Source organism: Protopterus annectens, chromosome 10.part0 (genome assembly GCF_019279795.1).
Source record: "Protopterus annectens isolate FY-2018-M chromosome 10.part0, PAN1.0, whole genome shotgun sequence".
Lineage (NCBI taxonomy): Eukaryota > Metazoa > Chordata > Ceratodontiformes > Protopteridae > Protopterus > Protopterus annectens.
The window spans coordinates 1655279068-1655301139 of record NC_056744.1 but is presented as its reverse complement, the minus strand read 5'-3'; the positions used below and the strand labels follow the sequence as shown (position 1 = coordinate 1655301139).

The 22072-nt window shown below is 38.2% G+C and overlaps 1 protein-coding gene across 4 annotated transcripts in view; it reads left to right on the top strand.

Annotated features, from left to right (window-relative positions):
- The window catches only part of LOC122813863 (gastrula zinc finger protein XlCGF26.1-like), a 137308-nt gene that overhangs the window by 38672 nt on the left and 76564 nt on the right, over positions 1–22072 (top strand). For all 4 annotated transcript variants that reach the window (XM_044086403.1, XM_044086404.1, XM_044086401.1 and 1 more), the window contains one exon: positions 1071–1157. The gene's annotated coding sequence lies outside the window, so the exon portion shown is untranslated. The remainder of the gene's footprint in view (positions 1–1070; positions 1158–22072) is intronic.

Sequence of the window (22072 nt, the reverse complement as noted above, 5' to 3'; positions counted from 1 at the left end):
CTGTTTTGTATGTATTATCTAATTCTACTGTAATAAAGTGACTCGCCTGACTGCTTTGTCTTGATCATTTATGATCCTGCCAAAATTAAACGCCTTAGGCAATACAGCTGTACAGAGGAAATGGGACAGGTAGATAAAGGTTAGGGGAGAAGGCAAAAATGTAGGTGAGGTAGAATGTTAAATGCACATAAAGGGCAGACTAGACTGGTTTATTGACTTCTTTTGCATCAAGCAAGTGTAATTGGTTCTTTAGCTTTCCATTTTACCTCATAGCGAGCAGTATACTAGGAAAGGATGTGATAGGAAAACATAACAGAAGTGTGTAATACGTTAGTGGTGTTAATTAAATCGAAAAAAAAATCAACAGCAATTAGGAAACAAATAAAATATACAGCAGTGAGGTAAAGACGGACTCCATCTCCCAAAATTAAACTGTATGTCTAACAAGAAAATCATCTGTGCTTAAAAAACACAGCTTTTCTTTGGTAGACATAACAGTTAAAAATGTCAACTCAGAGGGCAGAGGTTACACAAAAGGTAGTGTTAGTGGTGATGGAGGAAGTAGGAGGTTGTTCTTAGAATCTGAAAAATGGGTCATCTCCATGGGGGGGGGGGGGTGTAGTATAATAATTCTATTTTGAACTTGGAAACCTTTACTGTACTGCGCAGGGGACTTCTGCTTCTCAGTGTTTTTTTTTTAATTGCATGATAAACACCACTCCTTTTTTAAGGTTTATCTGCCTCCTACCTTTTAAATATAGGATTAAAGAATATGTTTAACCTGTACTTATAGTTCATAAAATACACAGTATGTTGGTAAGTCTGTCCCTGCGAACTACACTGCAGTGTTTGTATGTCTGTCCCAGCACTAGCAGGTCTTCTATTACACAGCAGTATCTGTATATCTGCTCAGAACAAGAGCCAAGGAATAATCAATAGGTGTAGATAACATGTTAGTGTTTTGAACTCTCGCTGCTTTGTATGTATAGAAAGATTATAATACTTTTGCAAGCCACAGTCTTGTATATGCGGTTTAAACATGTTTTCATTCTATTTCTATATATCCATAGGGCCAGCTGAAAACTGGTTTGATATCTCTAGGATCCAAAGTGAAATATTTGCGAAACAGGCCTGAGAAGACAATTCTAGATATACAAGTGAGTAATATCAGTTGTAGATTTCTTGAATGGAAACAATTAACTACACATGTCTTGAAGGCATCTGCTTTATTTTTTGGTCTTTTTATTTTAAAAATATTTTTCTCATGGAAAGTATGAGTTTTTTTTTTTTTTTTACCCAAGGTGATTTTTTTGACCCATGTCTGCCAACTTTCAAAACCTTCTTCAGTCAGACAGAATCCGTTCTTTCCTCACCTCCAAGGTTTTCACTTGGAGCTCGTTTTTGAGCTGTCTGGGGAGGGCATCCATCATTCGGGAAGCCATGGAGCTGCTTTGTGCTCTCACCAACATCCCAACAACAAGAGCAACTGAATAGTGTCACTCTGACCCTTGAATAGCAGAGTTGAATGAACTGCATCACCATTGAGGCTCAGAAGGACTTCTCAGTCTTTGTGCATGATTTTAAGCATCTACTGTTAAGGATGCCACTCATTGGCAGTTTGAGCCCCAGGTTACATATTTATATCCTAGCACCTCCTCAAAGGGAACCCGTGTTGAACGTGGCTGGTTCTGCACCACCTTCCAGGATGGGCACACCATCCTCCCATGTCTGCATGGTCATATGCCCTGCCACTAATCAAACTCTAGACAACTGGGATGTAGTTGAGGCTTCATACATGTATGCCACTGGTGTGGGTGGTTTTGTAGAATGCATGTTTTAATTTTTACCAGTAGGAAAAATTTGTGAGAAGCCTTTTGACTGTACCATAGCATTTTCTCATGATGACGAAAAGTGGAACTGTTTTGAACTATATTACAAATTCAATAAGAGTATACTGTTGCTAAATATGGCAACATCTCAGAGGGACTACTTAAAGGATGTTATTAATGTACGACCCATTTATGGGAGTCTGGTTTGTGTGAAGCATTTCAAAAAAGTAATTAACCATATGATCCGCACACTTGGTTGTACAGTTTGGCAATTTTCTATGGCATGGAGCTTGTCATTCATATTTTGCCCACAGATCTGACTCTGTGTATTGTCATTATACAAAGTCATTATTTAAAAGAAATGTCTCACCTTTTCAAAATGATGCCACTGTACAGTTTATACTCTGTTCTGGTTATGTTTCTATCCATTGTGGAAGTAATTATCAGCAATGCCTTAACTAGTTGCTATGTACACACAACACAGTTTGTTGTTCTCAACATTAAGTGTAGAAGTTCAACAGAAGGTAAACCCATGCTGTGTAATCAATTTTCCAATTGCATAGGCCTGTGTATTGTATATGAGAAATGTTATGTACAGCAAACCCACAGACCTACAAAAGCATTCTGCATCAGTTATATTCTACATTCCCACAGGTCACATGGGTATTTGTTTATTTTATTTATGTATTTATTTATGTATTGTATTGATTTATGATAACTGTGGTGGTAGACTGATCAGTGTGGACCATTTTAGCTACAGCCTGGAGCTGAAACTGAATATGTGCATTAGAAGTTTATTGGTACAGTAATGTAAGAACAAGAATGGCAAAAAGTCTGGAATTAAGAAATGAGAAATGTACAATGTTTACATATTTAGAAAAAGTATCAGCTGGAGTTAGAGACATTTTTTTGCATCTTGAATTTTAGTAGTTAAAGGGTTAGTGGCTGTTGGGCATTGAAGAGGGGTCTTGAGATGGGTATGCTAGTTCTAAGGCACAATGCCCAGCTTATAGAAAGATGAATAGAGGAAACTGTTATTTACTAAATCATGACTTAAAAGACAGGCAAACATACATTGAGAAAATAAAACAAGCCACATTAATATTTTTTTCCATTTACCTACACTTTTTTCTTTGTAATTATCTTCAGTCCGACATTACATAAATTGCTCATTTCCTGCCTTCCCTTAAACCTCAGTCCTCCTACTGAACAGTATTATGCATGTTTTGTTTCTACAACTTCCATTTATTGTGCAGTTTTCTCGCTTCCTTTTCTAAACACCCCTCTTCCAGTTCTTTTATCGCTTTTTGTAATAGTCGATACTTCAAATATAGTTGGTTTAGACTTAGTAATTGCTTTGGCAACCACCAGAATTAAACTTAATAAGGCCTTAGTATGTCTAGGCAATTCTGATCCTGTATCCCAACTTAAACATATAATTTCCTTACTTACAGCCATTTGCTTAACCAATATTTCTGAGTACTCCATTGGGAATTGTTAAAATCTTTCATCTAATTACACTCCCAAAACATATTTTCTTTTTAAACTTCATACCAACAACCTTTGCTGTCTGCCCAAGGAAATATTCTTTGATGTCTGCTTGATGCATATAAAGTACTTTTGCAAATGCTTCCTAGCAAAGATAATAACCCCTCAGTACATTGTTGGATGATGGCAGCCATACATAATGTCTTTCCCTTGTTTTCCTGTAAATTGCTTTCCCAGTCTCTCTCTTCCAAACTTTTCTAATCCCCTCTGATTGATTCTTATAGTTACCATGCAGTATGTTTTATGCCCTACTCTTCTTCTTCTTCTTTTGGCTGCTCCCATTAGGGGTCGCCACAGCGGATCCATTTCTTTCTGTCCTCTGCATCTTGCTCTGTCACACCAGCCACCTGCATGTCCTCTCTCACCACATCCATAAACCTTATCTTAGGGCTTCCTCTTTTCCTGTTACCTGGCAGCTTCATCCTTAGCATTTTTTTCCCAATATACTCTGCATCCCTCCTCAGCACATGTCCAAACCAACGTAATCTTGCTCTCTGGCTTTGTCTCCAAACCTTCCAACCTGGGCTGACCCTCTAATATACTTATTCCTAATCCTGTCCACCCTCATCACACCCAGTGCAAAATCTTAACATCTTTAACTCTGCCACGTCCAGCTCTGACTCCTGCCTTTTTGTATTTATTTATTTTTGTATTTTATATTTATATTTATATATATATATATATATATATATATATATATATATATATAAAATTAATAATATATATAGTATATATTTATATTTGTATATAATTATACATTATATATTATTATATAATATATATATATTATATAATGTATATTTATATTTGTATTTTATTATTTTGCATTTATTTTGTTTTATGCCCTTCTAATTATTCCTTTTTTAACAACCGCAGCTATTCTAGACTCAAACTCTACCAGAGCAAGTCTTTCACTTAAGATTCCCCTGTCCTTTCTCTTTGCCTATACTTTGATATTAATCTTTGGTAGGGAAGGCCGTCTCTAACTTCCAATACAAATGTCTTCTTGGCCTCATATCACTTTGTCCCCTTTCCCACTCTAGTTATTTGCTCCTGATATCTTCGTTCCTTTGCCAGTAAATTCCAGCCCCTTTTTTACCTATTTTCTGTACCCCTGCTTCCAGTCATTCCTATTGACAAAATCTCATCTCTCCATTCTTATGCTGGCTTAGCTTTTAGAATACTTTCTGATACTTTGAGTATAATATTCTTTCTGGCTATTATTCTCCTCAAGGATATGCATCCAAAATCTCTGTCTATATTTCTTGAACTTCCTCCCACTTCATCATCATCATTCCTTTCCATTTTGAATTACACATAACACAAGCAGAAGATTATATCAGCCTTAATTGTGTAGATCTAAAATATCAAATCAGGTTATCCTAAACCACCTTGCTCTATTGGAGTGATCAGTTTATCCTACTTAATTCTTGCCTTCTTTGTCTCCCTGATGAATTCTTTCAACTCTTTTTTTTTTTTTTTTTTTTTTTTTTTTTTTTTTTTATTATTGTCCACAACTTCTCAATTGGTTGATAAAAGATATGCCTGGCCTTTATAACAGTTAAAGGGACTGAAAATGTCACTACTTGTACCATACTATCCATATCCATAAATGAGATCTTCTAGCTTCTCAGGTTTTAGATTATCTTTCGTTTAGTTTCTTCCCACATATCCTTAGTTGCCATAACAGAAGCCTTTTTAATCCATACTCCTAAATACTTCATCTTATCATGTCTTAATGTGCCCCCAAAAATATAGGTATTGCTGAACCAATTCATGTGTGGGCACATAATTCATGGTTGTAGCCTTTGTTTTCTCTTCTTTAATTCTATATCCCGAAAAGAGTTGGAACTGTCTCAAATGTTCCACAACATAAGATGCTCTTTTCTGGATTTATCAGGTACAAAATTAATATCATCTCCAAATAAAGCCAATGTTTCTTGATTACCATACCAATTATATCTTTACATTTCTGAGTACCTTATTTTCTTTGCTAATGGCTCGAAATATAAAGCAAAAAGAGGACACCCCACCTCTTTCTTCTGCTTAAATACAACTTATTGGAGAAAAAAAACTCTTCCATTTTAATTCTTGCCTCAAATCCTTCCTATATCTTCCTGATTTAACTTCATTATTGTATCAGGGGATGCAAATTTATCCATTGACCTACTCATAAAAATCCCAGCTTATTCTGTTGAATGCTTTCTCTGCATCAAGACTCTCCATCACCAGTGTTATTTTCTTAAATTCTGTTTCCCTCTGGATTATCATTTTTCCATTAATGTTGTCAAATGTTTATTCCCCTCCACAAAACCATATTAATCCATATCTACCAATTTTCACAATAGCGTTGCCATTATTGTAGCTAGCATACACCTAAACATGTTCTACACCTCTTTTAAAATTGATATGTGGCTATATGAAGTTGGGTCTGATGGGCCTTTACCATCTTTAGGTAATGCAGCCACCACAGCTTTCTTCCAAGACATTGGTGCTTTCCCTCCTTTTGAATAACTGTTAAATAAAATCTTCCAGATCTTTATCACTTTCTTCACTCCGAACTTCCACAGGAATACCATCTGTTCCTAGACACTTTCCTAAAGATTGATTACATATCATTTTTGTTTCATCACTTCCTGTATTGACTGTTGGTTGTTGAGCCTCATTTACCTTTAACCTTGGCATAATTAAGTTTTCCATTAATATTGTCATTTATGCTCCTTCTTGATTTCCACATCTCTTTTCATTATACAAATTTTTATAAAAATTCCAAAATATCTCTTGTACCTCTACAGGATCTCTGGTAAATTTGTCCTGCTATAAGTTACCAATGTTTGGTGATGAACATTTATACAGTCCGTTGCCCAAGCCATTGTGCTAAAAGTTTTTTTTTTTTTTTGTGTTCTGGAGTTATTATAAAAAAATAGTTGCTTACCTAATACTAACAAACTTCAAGAGATCCAATCAGTTAGTTAAAAACTTATTAATATCTGCTTTTCCAATTGCATACACCAATGAATGCTTAATCTCCTTTGATATTAACAAAATGCTTGAATTCAAAGATAGTGACTTAGTGTACTGGAATAAATTTTTGTCCACCAATAAAATTCATCCAGCTAACTATTTAATTGCCAGATATTGCCTACATAATAGTAACTGTTTAGACATACAAACCTGTAGAGAATTAATTTATAACAAAATTACATTTTCTTTGCAAACCCATGGAAATAATAATATACGTAAAATACTGGAACTTCTTCTTCGGCTTTTCCTGGTTAGGGGTCACCACACCTGTCCGCTCATGAGTGGCAGTGGAGTTTTTTTACAGTGTCGAGGTGGTTCCTTGAAAGACCCCTCATCTATATACTTGGTCTATAAAACCATTAGATCTGATTTTAGTTTTCTAAACAACTCCTATTGGGAGTACTCTACTAAAATAAATAAAGAATTTTCTACCAACAATAAAAAAACTCCTCCTAAAATCAGTAGAAAAAAAATGACAAATTCCCCTTATTGGAAGATATACACCTAGAAATTTCTACACAGGTGTTAATTTACACCACAAAGAATTGCAAAAATATATAAAAAGAGTGATATGAAATGCTGGAGATGTAAAGCAGCAGAGGCAGACTGGTATCATATGATTGTTGCATGTACAATGTTATCTCAATTTTGGAATTAATTTGAACATTTTTGTAAGACCTTATGGAATGATAATTGCATAATTTCTAACTCTCTCATACTATTTAATGTATCAATACCGGAAGTCATACCCAAAACCCAAGTACATATACTATGGTCAAGCAAGAAAAGTTGTAACGAAAAATTGGAAAACCAATTCTCCTCTCTTTTAGAAATGAATTTATTTATTTAGCCACAGATCTGTGTGAAAAAGAAATCTCTACCTTAAAGCTCAGAACAAAAAACTTAACACAGAAGTTAATTGCTTGGGAAAAGTTACACTTATTATTGAGAAAATTTTAATGATCTCTTGAATGTATATAAAGGTTTAACTTTTTTATGGCATAAAAAACAACAAATCAAAGTCATGGATATACTCTTTGAAGGCCTGGTGCCGAAGCAGTAAGTTCTAATAAATCTGGTGAGCTACTCTGAGATCCGTGACTTTGATTTGTTGATTTTTTTACTTTAAAAGTTTTTAGCTGTTGTGTTTTTTAAACTTTGTTATGGACTCTGTTTATAGTTATTTCTTTAGTTAGGACTGTAAATATGTTATCACTGTTATTGTTCTTGTTAAAAACAAAAAACATTTTTGGAAAAAAAATAGTTATTTAACAGCAATCTTTCTAAGCTCATGCATATTATCCAGATTCTCCCCTATCGTCTCTTAAGCACTTTGCATTTGCACCTCTTCTTGTTCTGTGAGATTTTCCCCTATTCTGCAATACTTTAATCTTTGCCAAGCCTGTCAGTGTAATTCCATACAATTTATCTCTTGTCTCGCCCAGTTATTGTATCTTCGGGAATAATATGTAAATTCTCTTGAGTTCGTACTACTGAATTCATGTCTTCCATACCAATTATTTGTATTAATTTCTTCTTTAATCTGTCCTCCCTTGTTATGCTTTCCCTTCTAGATCCCCGATACATCCTCACTTATCGTAAAGCAAATTTCAGTCTCTACCTATAAGTTATATTCCCTGCTGAAAGCTGATTTCTCCCAAAATGTTAAGTTCTGTAGTAGCAGTTTTCATTGGAATATAAATACATACCAGCATAATCCTCCTCTCTTGCCAATAGCCCCTTGCTACCACAAATCCACAGTTATTGTCTTTTGTTCACTTCCATCACTATATTAGAGCCCCTCTAACTATGAGTATAAGTACTCCTCTTTTCTTTTGTCCCTGATATTCTGTTGAATATCTGTTCTGAAATCCTTTCTTTGTCTAATACACATGCTTATTTCTTTTCAAATACATCTTCTGCAGCATTGCTATTTGCAAACTGCATGCTGTTTCCTTTTTTTCTATACCTGTTAGGCCATTAACATTTCAGAATAATGTGGCTAGTGTAGCCATTATGATAGAAAGCTATTGTTCTCACCTGTTGTAAATGACAGCTTTTTTAGATATCAATTTCCAGCTTTTGTGATACATGCACCCACAAATGTTTTGCACGTTGATCTGTCATACAGTTGTTTCTTATCTCCATTAAAACCTATGTCACATTTTACAAGACTTTCTGTTTTGATGAAAAATGTTAAGCAAAAAAAAAAAAAAACCCACATACGCACAGATTACCAGCATAACCTACTACCTTAATACAAACACACACAACTGTGTACATCTCCAAGCACTGAAATGTAACCCTTGAAGCTTAACCTTCCTAAAAGGAACAATTGTCACAAGGCATTATCTGACCTGACATTAAACTTCCTGTCTGTGCTCCTGTGTACGCTAATTGCTGTTTGATTTTGTTTTAGCTTTATTCCCCTACCAGATGTGAAAAACAGTTTGCATGCTTTTAGAAAACCTTAACTTTTAGCCTTACAGAAACTAGTAATCTGGCTTTTTTATTGCCCTATAATCAGCTTGCCTCCATGGAAACATAAGAAAAAATGTAATCTATGGCTGCAAACTTCTAAACTCATGTTGAACAATTATTGCTAAAGGAAAACTGTAATATTCAGTGTTCTCTTATTTGTTTCCACTTAAAACCTGTTATTAGATTAAACTAAAAGTCTTAATCTAGGCATTCACCTGTCCAAAAGTAAGAGAAAACATATCCACTGTATGTATATTATGATCTATATATTTTTTATATCCCCCACCTCAACAACACAAGATTACAGCCTATTAACTTAAACTTGCTGTTATCCAGCCTTGCTTATCTTTTTACACTGTAATATTCACATTTCTTAAAATTAATAGAAGAAAGAAAGAGAAAGGAGCAGTTAGTATCTTTATCACGTACAACAGTAACTAAAAATGCTTTACTACATATAACATGAAATTTATAACATGGGATGCTTTATAAAAATACTGTTAAGAACAGAAATTGTTTTACTTACAGTTATTTTTTCCATTTCACTTCCCTGCTCCTTGGTGTCCTGCCAAATGTTAATGACATGAAATGGGGCAAACACCTTTCATCCCCCCACTAGTTTAAGAAAGTCAACAGAAGTCCATGCTTTCCACTTTTTCTTGTATAGCCTTATTTCACAAATGCCATTACTTTGTAAACCCACATTTGTTCACTAATATCCATGTTGTTGGTCTTCTTCCTGTCTCTTATTCACTTCCAATAATTTCAGACTTTATTTTCCACTGAATTGCATGCCATTGTACCTTTAAATTTTGCAAAGAATGCTCAGTGCTCTCAAAATTAATTGCTTACAGCTGCAGATAAATTGTCTCCATGTAAAAGTAGTCAGCAGTGAATCTTTGTCAATTACACTCAGAACAGAATGTACAAATGCTTTCAGCTGCAGACTTCCTGACTCCCACTGAACATTTGCTAAAGGAAAAAAGTTAATCTCTTTGCAGGTGTAAGAAACTTTGCATTTGTCATGTCTTTAATGATTTTATCTTATTTTTCAATCCTACTTGGTGGTGGTGCTGCGGTAGCGTTGTCATCTCATAGCAAGGCATTGTCCCGTTCGATTGTCAGCTAGAGCATCTTCTGTGTGGAGGCATACATGAATGGGGTGTGCCTTTGTTGAAGGTTGTGCATCAGGGCTGGTAACCCGGTACATAAAAATCCACTACCAATCATTAGCGGACCTGAGTTCCGCTGTGGCGACCCCTAACCGGGAAAAGCCGAAAGACACAAATACAAACTTGCTTACAAAAAACACTTGTTTATAGTTTAGCCAATAGCATTTACATTCAGTCATGTAAAAATAAGATAAAACATATTAATTCTACACATAATATAATCAGTGCACTTTTACACCCCTCTCCATCACTTTTACACCCCTCTTCATCCCTGCAGCCCAAGATCACAATGTATTCACAGTAATTTGCAAGCCTTTTTACTCTTTTTATACTGTAAAGCCTATATTTCTTTCAACTAAAAAGTACTTGTTTATTTTAATATGTTTAACACACAATATCCACTGAAAAGACTCCACACATTTAAAGTACCCCTGACTACACTCACTTTGTCATAAAACATTTTTATACAGATACTAATAAGAACAAAAGTTGGTTTACTTAGAATTATCCCCCCTTTTAGTTTCCTCCTAAACATTAATGACATAAAGTAGGGTATATGCTTTACAGTCTACCCACAAGTTTAACAAAGTCAACAAAGAAAAGTCCAATCATTCTGTAACACTTTTTCTTGTAAAGCCATATTTCACAAAGTTGATTGATTCTTTGTAGTCTCCCATTTATTCACTAATTTTAGTGCTGCCATTCTTCCTGTTCATCTCCATATCCCAATGCCAGACTGTGGTTTAGTTCAAGATACTACTGATTCTTCTAGTTAAAACCTTTGTTTTTTTTTTCCATCTGTCAAGTATTTGCTTTGGAACACTGGAAAAAGTTTAATTGGCAAAGTCTCTCAATGAGCTTTATTGTCTGAAGAATGACAAGCAGAGTCCCCTTCTTTTTGATGCTAACTTTTTATTGGATAGTTTTTAGTTCTTCCTTAGCTTGTTCTGCATCCAAAAATGGTTTTGATCCTCCAGGAAAAGTATTTTGAAGATAGCAGCTTGTATATCACGCCTGCCTCTTGGTATTCCCTGGTTACTGGAATAAATTTGCCTGTCTTCTATTTGTAGAGTGAATAAGCATTTTCCAAAAACGTTCTGCTGTCTCCAGTGTTTAATAGCTTTCCCTTTTGCCACAATTATTTTAGGATCAACTCTTTTCTGCCGGTATGATTGCATTTTTACTAATACAAATCTTGGCTTCTTTCTCATGCCCAAGTTTGGAGCATACACTCGATGTGCTCTTTCAGTTAACAAACCTTGCTGTGGAATACCAGTCCAGTTGCTTATTTGTGCTTTCATAAAATTAATGCAGTCTATTCCTTTCAGTTACCCTAGTACAGCAGAAAATCTCAGATTTTCTCAGTTTTATCAGTTCATCTAAATAGATAGTTTAAGCTTCCTTTATTTTTTCCAGCCTTTTGTTATTTGGGTTGTTATACTCCTTCAGTGCTTCATTTGTTTTAATTGTCTCTGAGTATACTTTATTATTTCTAAATTACTGGAAACCATTTCTTGTACTAGAGTTGAAGTTTGAACTACTTGCTGAACAGCTAGAAGATTCTACCTAAATATAGGTTCATAGGTTGGTACTAAGCTATCAGCCCTAGGGCCTATGCAAGCCTAGTCATAACAATTCTCTGGATATTTCTTCCCACAATATTTACTTCTCTGGACCCCTGTCTAGTAGGGCGACTGACATGATCCTCAGGATGGATTTCCTATCTCCCATCCAATCATCAATTTTCCTTTTGAAGAGGGCCAAGGAGGTGCTCTGCTTGACATGTATGGGCAGTCTATTCCAGAGTCTGGGGAGTCTCTGGGTCAGGAACCTATCCCTCCAGCATGTTTTGTTCATTGTGATGACATGTTTTAGATCCCTGGAGCATGTGGCTCTGAGGGATTGTGGAGTATGTCCAACAGTTCAGGGTTTGACATGTCCTTGTATGTTAAGTAGAGATTGCCTCTGAGTAGACGATATGCCACAGAGTATTCCTGGAGTTTTTTAGACTGTCAGCATATGGCATCTGCTTTAGGCCTGTGATTCTTTTAGTGAGGTATTTCTGTGGCCTTTCCAGCTGTTGCAGATGTCTTGTGAGGTACATACCAAACGGGGCATTATACTATATAATGGGTCTAATAAGGGATGAGTACACTGGGACAATGACCTCCTTTTTCTGGATGAAAAGCCCTTAGTGATGAGGTGTGCCACATAGAAGGATTTCCTGACTGTTGTGGCGGTGTGGTTATCGAAAGTGAGGCCACTGTCCACCTGTGTCCCTAAGTCTCTCATCACACTTTCAATGTTTAGTGTCCTATCATCTATGTGGTAATTCATGGGTACATGTTTTTTTCCAAAGGGGATAACTATACATTAACAAATGTAAAATAAATAAAATAAAATAAATAAATTAAGCTTGAGCCCATGGCTCTGGCACCAGGCATCTGTTTCTGTAAGGCCCTTTTGTAGAATATCCACATAATTTGGGGATTCAATACTGGCTCCCAGTTTGCAGTCATCTACAAACTTTGTTAGCCAGAGTCCCTTAGTGTTGGCCTGTACTTCAGAGAAGTAGATGCTAAACAAGAGTGGTCCCAGGACTGAACCCTGAGGTACTCCACTTGTCTGGAGCTGGACTTGAGTCGGCTACTTTTACAGTCTGGGTTCTGTCAGTAAGCCAGTTGGCAACCCATCGAGTGACGTAGGGATTTATGCCCAGCTTAGTAAGTTTATCTATGAATCCAGAGTGGGGGATGGTTTCAGAGGCCTTGGCGAGGTCCAGATAGGCTGTGTGGACTGCCTTACCCTGGTCCACAGCTCTGGAGACTGATTTGAAGAAGTCAATCAGATTCAGGAGACAAGATCGGCCCTTCACAAACCCAATGTGTTTATAAGTTCCATGAAAATGCATTCCATGCCCTTGCAGATCAGGCTTGTCAGACTGATGGGACGGTAGTTCCCGGGATCCAAGGCGGATCCTCCCTTGTGGAGCGGGATAACTGTAGCTGTGCGCTACTCAGTGGGCATGAAGCCTGAGGTGAGGCTATGATTAATCATGACACTTAGGTGAGGTGCCAGTTCATTTTGTAGTTCATGTAGTACACAGCCTGGGATGTCATCTGGTCTCATGGATGCTGTATTCTTAGCTTTGGAGAGTGCGGTTTCTACCTGTGTGGCCGTGATTATTGGAATTTGGCAATCTTTTGGTATTGAGATGGGCCCTTTAGGGAGTGAGAGGGGGGAGAAGTTGGCACTAAATCGATCTGCCAGGATGTTGGCAATATCCTTGGGATCAGTATATTTAATGCCATTCTGTTGTAGCTCAGAGCAGATCTGAGCATTGCCATTTAGATTCTTGACATAACTATAGAATGCCTTGTGGTAATGTTTTCTCTTCACCTTATTTCTCTTCACCTTATTCTTTCAGGTTTTCTAAATTTCTTAATTTCTTGTATCCAGACGGTGTACTTGGTAGCCACTAACTGAATTTTACCCAAAAACACAGTTTCACTTACTCCCGTTTCTGTTTTTACTCTGGGAAAGCAGAAATTAAGCTACTGATTAGTGTACAGCCATCTTGGAATTCCTGATGAAGGATTAAGTTTGTTATTGGGGGTTGATTGAAGCTGGTACAAGAAGCTGTCATCTCTAGGAAAGTTCATTTTCTCTTGAGTTTACTGTATATGGATGTGTACAGATTTTTTCAGAGAGAATCCCGTAATTTTGATGCATGGATGAAGAGGATGAGTTCAAAGGATGAGAGGGAGTCCTTATGCCTGACTAGTGCCTGGCGCAGCATGTGAGAGCTGATAATGTGCAGCTCTGTTTTCAAACCTTTGGCTAAGCAGTGGAGTGGAGTGTTGTCACTGCAGAGGGTTTTATGGAGAAGGCAAAGGAACAGTAGGTCTGCTTGGTCTTTCATAATGAGCCATTTGGCCCACTGGAGTGTAAATATGTAAATCTTATTTGAAAGACTTTGGAGGACTTTAAAGTTTTTAATAGAGATACAGACCGGTAACAGTAGCGTGAATTCTAGCTGAGGTTGAAGGATGGTTTACAGTAGTATTTCTCCCTTCACGAGTGAGATACTGTAGAATTTTATGGTTCCAACGATGGCAGAATTAATTTTAGCTTTTAGGTTGGTAATTTTTATAGTGTCATAATTAGCTAGATTGGGTACCCCCAAGAATTTGAAAAAGAAAATATATTCCTGCTATAGTTAGTTGCTTAAAACGTATAAGGCTTCCACAAAACACTTGGCTAACATATACTCACAAAAATAATAAAAAGATCATACAAAAAAGTTTAATTAAAAAAATTAATTTAAACAGAACTTCTTCAGACAGATGCAATTATAAAAACAGATGCAATTATAAGAACAAGCATTAAATACAAATCACATAATATCAGACAGCCAATAATTTTAATGCGTCAATCACTTCCTCTGAAGATAAGTCTTAACATTTTCATAGGATCATAGGAAGTTACTGAGGCCATTACAAGCCTAGCCAAGAATTTAGCCCATGTTCCAACAAGTCAGCACCCTATGACACTATCCAGTAGAGACACAGGTGGAATCCCAGGGGTGTATTTTCTGTTCCCCATCCAGTTGTCCATGTGGTGCTTAAATAGGTTTAATGAGGTACTCAGCTTTATGTGGAGAGAGAGTCTATTCCACAAAAGGGGGAATCTCTGGGACACAAATCTACCCACCAATGAGTCCCATTGATGTCACAGACCAGTTTGAGGTCGCGCGTGCAGGTTACTCGAGTGAAGCTTGACTTGCGGATATGCAGCAGTCTCATCAGGGCAGGGTCTGAAATTGCTTTTGTATGCTAGACAGAGGTCACCCTTGAGGAGTCTTTAGGAGACTGAGTAGAGGGACAGGGCTTTTAGCCTATCTGTGTAGGGTAGATGTGTGAGGCTCTGGATTCTCTGGGTGAGAAATCTCTATGGTTTCTCCAGATGTTGCATGTGCTTTGTGAGGTACATGCTGAAAGGGGCATTGTACTTAATAATGGATCTTATAAGGAAGAGTACAGGGATGTTATGACTACCTTGACCTTGACAAAATGTATGAACACAAATGAAACTGCAGTGTAGACTCATTCAGAGCATATTTTTATATGTTTATTGTTCTCCAAGAAGAGTTTTTTTAATTTGGAACAACTTACTAAATGAGAACTTGAACAACTTCACAAGTTTCTCCAAGATAAAAAAAAAAAAAAAAAAAAAAAAAACAACTTCAAAAAGCTGTAAGCTTGAATGATATGGAAGAAAATCTTGAATACGTTAAACATGTTATTATGTCTTTCACTTGGCAATATCTGATGATGATTTGAAGCTCAAGAATAAAGTAGTACAGACTCTAAAAGGGGTGGAAAGACATTTTTAATTCTTTGAATATGATATTCTAGCCCTTCAAGAAAAATTAGACAGTAATTTGGAGTTCAGGCAACAGGAACCTGTGAGTCTGCTAACAGTAAACATGATTTTCATTTGTTCATAGGTTCATAGATGTGTACTAGGCTAATGGCCCTGGAGCCTTTACAAGCCTAGCCCATAGAAGTGCCCTGGCATCGTGCCACCCGACATTAGTTCCCAGTACCTCTATCAAGTAGAGCCACTGGGGTGATCCCCGGGGTAAACTTTCTATTACCCATCCATCCACTCATCAAGATTTCTCTTGAAGAGGGACAGAGAGGTGCTCTGCTTGACATGTATGGGAAGTCTGTTCTAGAGCATGGGCAGTCTCTGGCTTGAGGAACCTGTCCCTCCAGCATGTTCTGTTGATTGTGGTAATGAGGTTGAGGCCTCTGGAGTGTGTGGTGCAGAGGGATTTGGATTTTTTTAGATGTTGGAGCATGTGGTGCGGAGGGATTCAGATTTCTTTTAGATGTTGGAGCATGTGGTGCGGAGGGATTCAGATTTCTTTAGATGTAGCATTTCTAACAAGAGCTGGGACGGACATGGCTTTGTAAGTCAGGCAGAGATCACCTCTAAGTAGGCGATATGAGACAGAGAAAAGCTGGAGTCTTTTGAGTCTGTCTGTGTAGGACATGTATTTAATGCCTAGGATCCTCTTTGTGAGGTAGTTCTGTGGCCTCCCCAGCTGTTGCAGGTGTCTAGTGAGGTCCATGCCAAATGGGGCATTATACTCGATGACTGGTCTTATGAGGGAAGAGTAGAGAGAGACGATGACCTCTTTTTTTCCTGGGTGCAAAACCCTTGGTAATGAGATGTGCCACATAGAAGGACTTTCTGACCCCAGTGGCAATGTGGTGGTCGAAGGAGAGGTTGCTATCAACTTGCATCCCTAGATCTCTTATAACGCCTTCAGTGTTCAGTGGGCTCCCATTGATGTGGTAATTAGTGGGAACTGAGTTTTTACCAACAGGGATGACGACGCATTTTTTGGCGTTAAGCTTAAGGCCATGGTTTCGACACCAGTCATTGGTTTCAGTGAGGCCTTTCTGTAGGTTTTCTGCATCACCTGGGGAGTTTATAACGGCTCCCAGCTTGCAGTCATCTGCAAACTTGGTCAGCCAGAGTCCCTTTCTGTTGGCCTGGACTTCTGAGAAGTAGATGCTGAACAGGAGAGTTCCCAGGACCAATCCCTGTGGGACTCCACTTGTGACTGGTCGGCAGTCTGACTTGGAGTCCGCTACTTTCACACACAGTGTGTTGTATCTGTGAGCCAATTTGCAACCCACCTAGTGATATAGGGGTTGATGCCTAGTTTGGTGAGTTTGTCAATAATTCCAGAGTGAGGAATGGTATCAAAGGCCTTGGCCAGATCAAAGTAGGCTGTATGCACTGTCTTACCTTCAGCCACAGCCTTGGTGACTGACTCAAAGAAGTCAACCAGGATGAGCAGGCATGATCTCCCTTTCACAAAGCCAAATTGCGTGGGATCTAGAGTTTGGAGATTTCCTATATCTTTGTTAATCTTGTCCATGATGATGCGCTCCATAGCTTTACATATCAGACTAGTCAGGCTAAGGGGGCTATAATTCCCAGGGTCTGTAGTTGCTCCCCCTTTATGGAGAGGGCTGACTGTAGCAGTGTGCCATTCTGTAGCCTGAGGTGAGGCTGTGACTGAACAGGGCACACGTGGTGCCAGTTCGCTTTGTAGTTCATGTAGAACACAGCCAGGGATATTATTGGGTCCCATGAAAGCTGTATTCTTGGCCTTGGACAGTGCAGCTTTAACCTGTGCTGCAGTAATGCTGGGTGCCTGGCATTTTTCTGGCATTGTGATAGGTTCTTTAGGGGTGCAGAGAGGGGTAAAGTTGACACTGAATCTGTCGGCCAGTATGTTGGCAATATCTGTTGGCTCAGTATAGGAGGTACCATTGTGCAGTAACTCGGAGCAAATCTTGGTATTGCCATGGAGGTTCTTGATGTAACTATAGAAGTCTTTGTGATTGTTTTTAGTATCTGCTGCAATTCTGCTTTCATAGCTGGCTTTGGAGGATTTGATGAGGATCTCAACTTTTTATTGAGGCTAATAAGGGAGTTTTTCCAGTCGTGGGACGTCACCTTTTTCTGCAACAGTTTCTTCCTTCTGTTGTAGAGTTTATTAGTGGCAGGGGACCACCAGATGGCTTCCTTTTTTTTGGAGGAAAGCATCTTGGTTCTGTTGTGTATGGCTAGTTCTATGCATTTATGTACATGTTCATGCAGTGCATTGGTGCATGATTCGGCAGTCATGCAGCTATTTTCCATTGGCAGGGGTGCTGTGAAGTTAGCCACCTCTTGTTTTTAGGAGCCCAAAGTCAACTTTGGAGAAGTTTTTCAAGTTGGTAACCTTTGCAGGGGGTGTGGGTGAGATGTGAATATCCATGGTGATTAGTTTGTGGTCAGATCTGACCAGGGAGGGATTGACAGTTGTTGTAGAGCAATGGTCACCCATGTTAATAATAACCAGATCAAGGATGTTGCTTCCTCTAGTGGGAGTCATAATGAGCTGGTCCAGGTAATTGGAATTGATGAATTCCAGGAAGCTTTGGGCCGGGGTATTGGTGCTTGAGTAGTTTTCCCAATTGATGGAGGGGTAGTTGAAGTCTCCTAGTATGAGAGTGTTGGGTTGGACCTTGATAGATTACAGGGTGCTTAGGAACATGGAGTGAGAGTCTAGGGACATGGTTGGGGACTCATAGCAGGCTATGACCTGGATTGCCATCTTACCCAATGTTAGTTGTACCTGAAGTATCTCAGATGCGTTATGCTCGGCTACTAGTCTGGAGGTGTGCATATCCTTTATGAATATGGAGATACCACCACCTTTGGAGCTATGGTCCATGTTTTGGGGCTGAAAGGTGTGGAATGAGTTATAGCCAGGTAGCACAGGGGTGCTTTCTGCAGCTTTAAACCAGGTCTCCGTTACAGCACAAATGTTGATGTTCTCCATTTTGAGGAGTGCTTCGAGCGAGTGCATCTTGAGATTTAGACTTCTAGCATTGAGCAGCATGACCCTCAGATTGCATTTATTTATAGCTGTTACGGTGGTAATTTGGTCTTTGGAACCCCACCTGAAAAAGGCACTATATGGGTGGCAAGAGCCTTAGCCAGTACCCAGAAACCCAGTGGTGACAGGTGACAGATGCAGGCCATCTCTGGCAAAGCATCGAGGTCTATCATTCATGTCATCCCAAGCAGACAGATACTGGATCCCCTTAGAATGACACCAGAAACTTAGCCAATTGTTGAAGTCCATCATTTTTTGTTTGTACTGCGGTATCATTCTGGGTGATGGTAGGATACTGCTCAGAGCTAGGGTCACACCTGCCTGGGCCACGTAATCACAGAGCTCCAACATGTCTCTTTTCATGTAATCCAGGGAGGTGCATCTCAAGTCATTCACACCCACATGGACAATGACAGAGTCATACTTGTACTTGCTGTGGAGTGACCTGAGTGCATGTGTTATGTGTCGGATTCTGGCACCAGATAGACAGTTGACTGTTACCTTCTCCTCATTCAACCTAGTGAGTGGGATACCTGTGTGCCTCACTAATGAGTCACCTAAGACTGGTGTAGTGTTCAAGGTGTTTAGCCTTAGGGGCTTAGGTTGAGGGGCACACTGTGGAGTTGAGGGGCACACTGTGGAGGTGAGTATGTGTCCTGTGGTTTGTGCTGTTTGGTGTGTTTTTGTCTTGGAGATTTCTGCTGTTTGGGTAAATTTCTATTGAGAGCCTCTGTGAAGGTGGGTGTGTGGTTTGTGTTTTTATGTGAGAGCGGTGATGGTGGGTGTTCTGGAGGGCTATGTGTTCTATGTCATGTGGTGCAGGTGTAGATCTTCTCCTCTTGACCAGTTAGTCGGCTCTTGGCTGGAGTGCACATAGCTTCCAATTTGGTGATATAAGTGACTCCGTTATAAGTCTGACTGTTGGGAGGTAAGAGGAGAGGGTTGTCTGTGTACATGAGGCAGTTGCTACACTGCCTCAGAATGTCCAAGTGAACCAGGTTAATAGGAGAAAGCACAGGGAATTGCCCTTTAATCATGCCAGGAGGGGTGGTCGTAACTACTAAGTACTGGAGCTGTTTCCACTTTTACACAAATGTTATGCTTTTACACAAATTTTGTTTTTAGAAAGGAGAATGACACTAACACTGCAGACTGTGCACATTAATTTTGTTTGATACTGATTTGCCCATTAACTTTTTTTAATTATTCTGTCTTTGCAGGTGTAGCAAAAAGATTGCATATATGAATTAATATACATCTGATTTTTATATAAGTTTTGACAGGCAATTGAAAAATAATACATCTGGCACAGATTATTTTGGGTCTGTATCATAATATCGAAGCTGCAAAACTTCGAACGTTATAATATTGAACCCAAAACCTCGAAGACTGACACCAGCGAAGCCACAGAACATCAAATTCTTTCCCGGGGAAAGAATTCGGTGGGCCGTTTCCTCCACTGTGGTGCGATCTCAGAGTTGGTATATTTAAGTAGGGGGGTGTGGAGGTCAAAGCCCCCCACATTAGAAATAGTTTGTAGTGTTTGTGTGTTTCGTGTTTTGTGCTGGAACAGAGATTTTTCCCAGGGAAAAAAAATCGCTGTTCTCAGCTTTCAGAGTTTTAAGTTTTCGAGGTTTAGAGTTCGATGTTATTGCATTCGATGTTATAACATTTCGATCTTGTGATATAAACCAGATTATTTTTGTAGTTCTTTAAGAGTGTATCAGCCAAGATTTATTTGATGCAGAACTCGGGTTAGACATATCTCCTTAAAATATTATTAAACTGGATTTGACTAAAAAGTGGAGAAATATCATCAATTTGAAACTCCTGCTACGATGCAATCCCTCTTTATTAACAAAAAGCATCTTTATTAAATTATCACTTATGACATAAGCAATCCTACATTTATATAAATGAAAACAGGCTGTATTGACATATTTTGCGTTGTAAACGTTATGCATCACGTTCAGTCCTCTATACAGTCATTGTCAATTGAACATTACATAGCTCATTCAATTCCTGCCCTCCCTTAAACCTCATTCCTCCTCCAAAAGATTATTCGGCTTGTACTGTGCCTGCAGTTCCCATTTTTTTTTTTTTCTATGCAATTTGTGCTGACCCTTTTCTAAAGACCCCACTTCAGTTCTTTTACCTCCGTTACTATATTCACTGCTTCTGATACAGTTGGTTTAGACTTTGATTTCCGTTTTCTAGTTATTGTTTTTTTGGCAGCCACCAGAGCCTTACTATATCTAGGCAACTCAGATCATGTATCACAGCTCAAAAAATGATTTGCTCACCCAGTATTCTTGACAGAATAGTCTGTAGGGAATTTTGTCTGCAAACTCATTATAAAAATTATGTTTCCAATTATCATTTTCTTTCCATCTCCCCTCCAGAATTATTTTTGGGGTATAAAAATACCTACTGAAACACTTTCAAACAAAAATCCTAAACATTCTAGAGTTTGTTGCATATTTGGGAGCTGTACATATTTCTTCCCATTGTTTCTTTGTGAATTGCTTATCCAAGCTCTCTTTCCGGACCTTTCTAACCTCCTCTAATCCTTATAATTATCATGCATTATCTTTTATATGCCATACTAATTATTCCTTTAACAACATATTCTGCGCCAGTTTTTCACGTACGCACCCCCTGTTCTTTTCTCTTTGCTTTCTTGGTTGGGTGCACGCTCCACATTCCCCTAATTTGGTACAATGAATCTTCTATTATAGTGTGATTTGGAATGTTATGTTTAGTTGGGGTCCCAAAGTGGTACCTTCGAATCTTTCCCTTCTGTTGTCACAGTGATGCTTTATATTTAAAGTTAGAATTCTCAGACAGTAAATTCACTTAGAAAAATCAAACTACCTCATAACGGTCGTCAAGCATAAAAATGATGCTGGTAAATCCCTATTTGCTAACACCATCGCCAAAAACTGGAATTCACTACCAAACCATATATCTTCAACCACTTCTACTTCTCATGTCAAAAAACTCCTGAAAACCCACTAGCTAAAAAACTGGCTATGCTCATGTCAAACCCCAGGATAACCCATACCAAGAAATTGTTTTGTGTCCTTTGCTATTTATAGACTTTTTCCACCTGAAAGCTTGCCAGTTGTTATACATCTTAAGCTATGTATAACCATATTTCTCCTGAAAGTTTGTCAACGTGTTGAAAATTTTTTTATCGTAAGGTATTAATCTCTGCAATATTTGTCTTTCAATGATGTATGTAAAAGCTATTAATGCTCTCAATGATGGATGTAAAAGCTATCGTGCTCTCTCTTTTTGTTACTGTATCATATGCTCTCTCTTTTTTGTTAATGTATTGTATTACACTGTTCTGTTTTATTTTTTAATGGAGCTTTTCTCCCCGGGCCTCCACTGAAAATGGACCTGTGTCCAGTTGGACTTTCCCGGTAAACAAATGTAAAATAAAAAATAAATAAAATAAAATAAACTCTTGATTTCCTTTTTCCAGCTTTGATAAAACCAGTTTCAAACCATTCGATCTCTGGGTAGAACACCTGCTTTTCTCT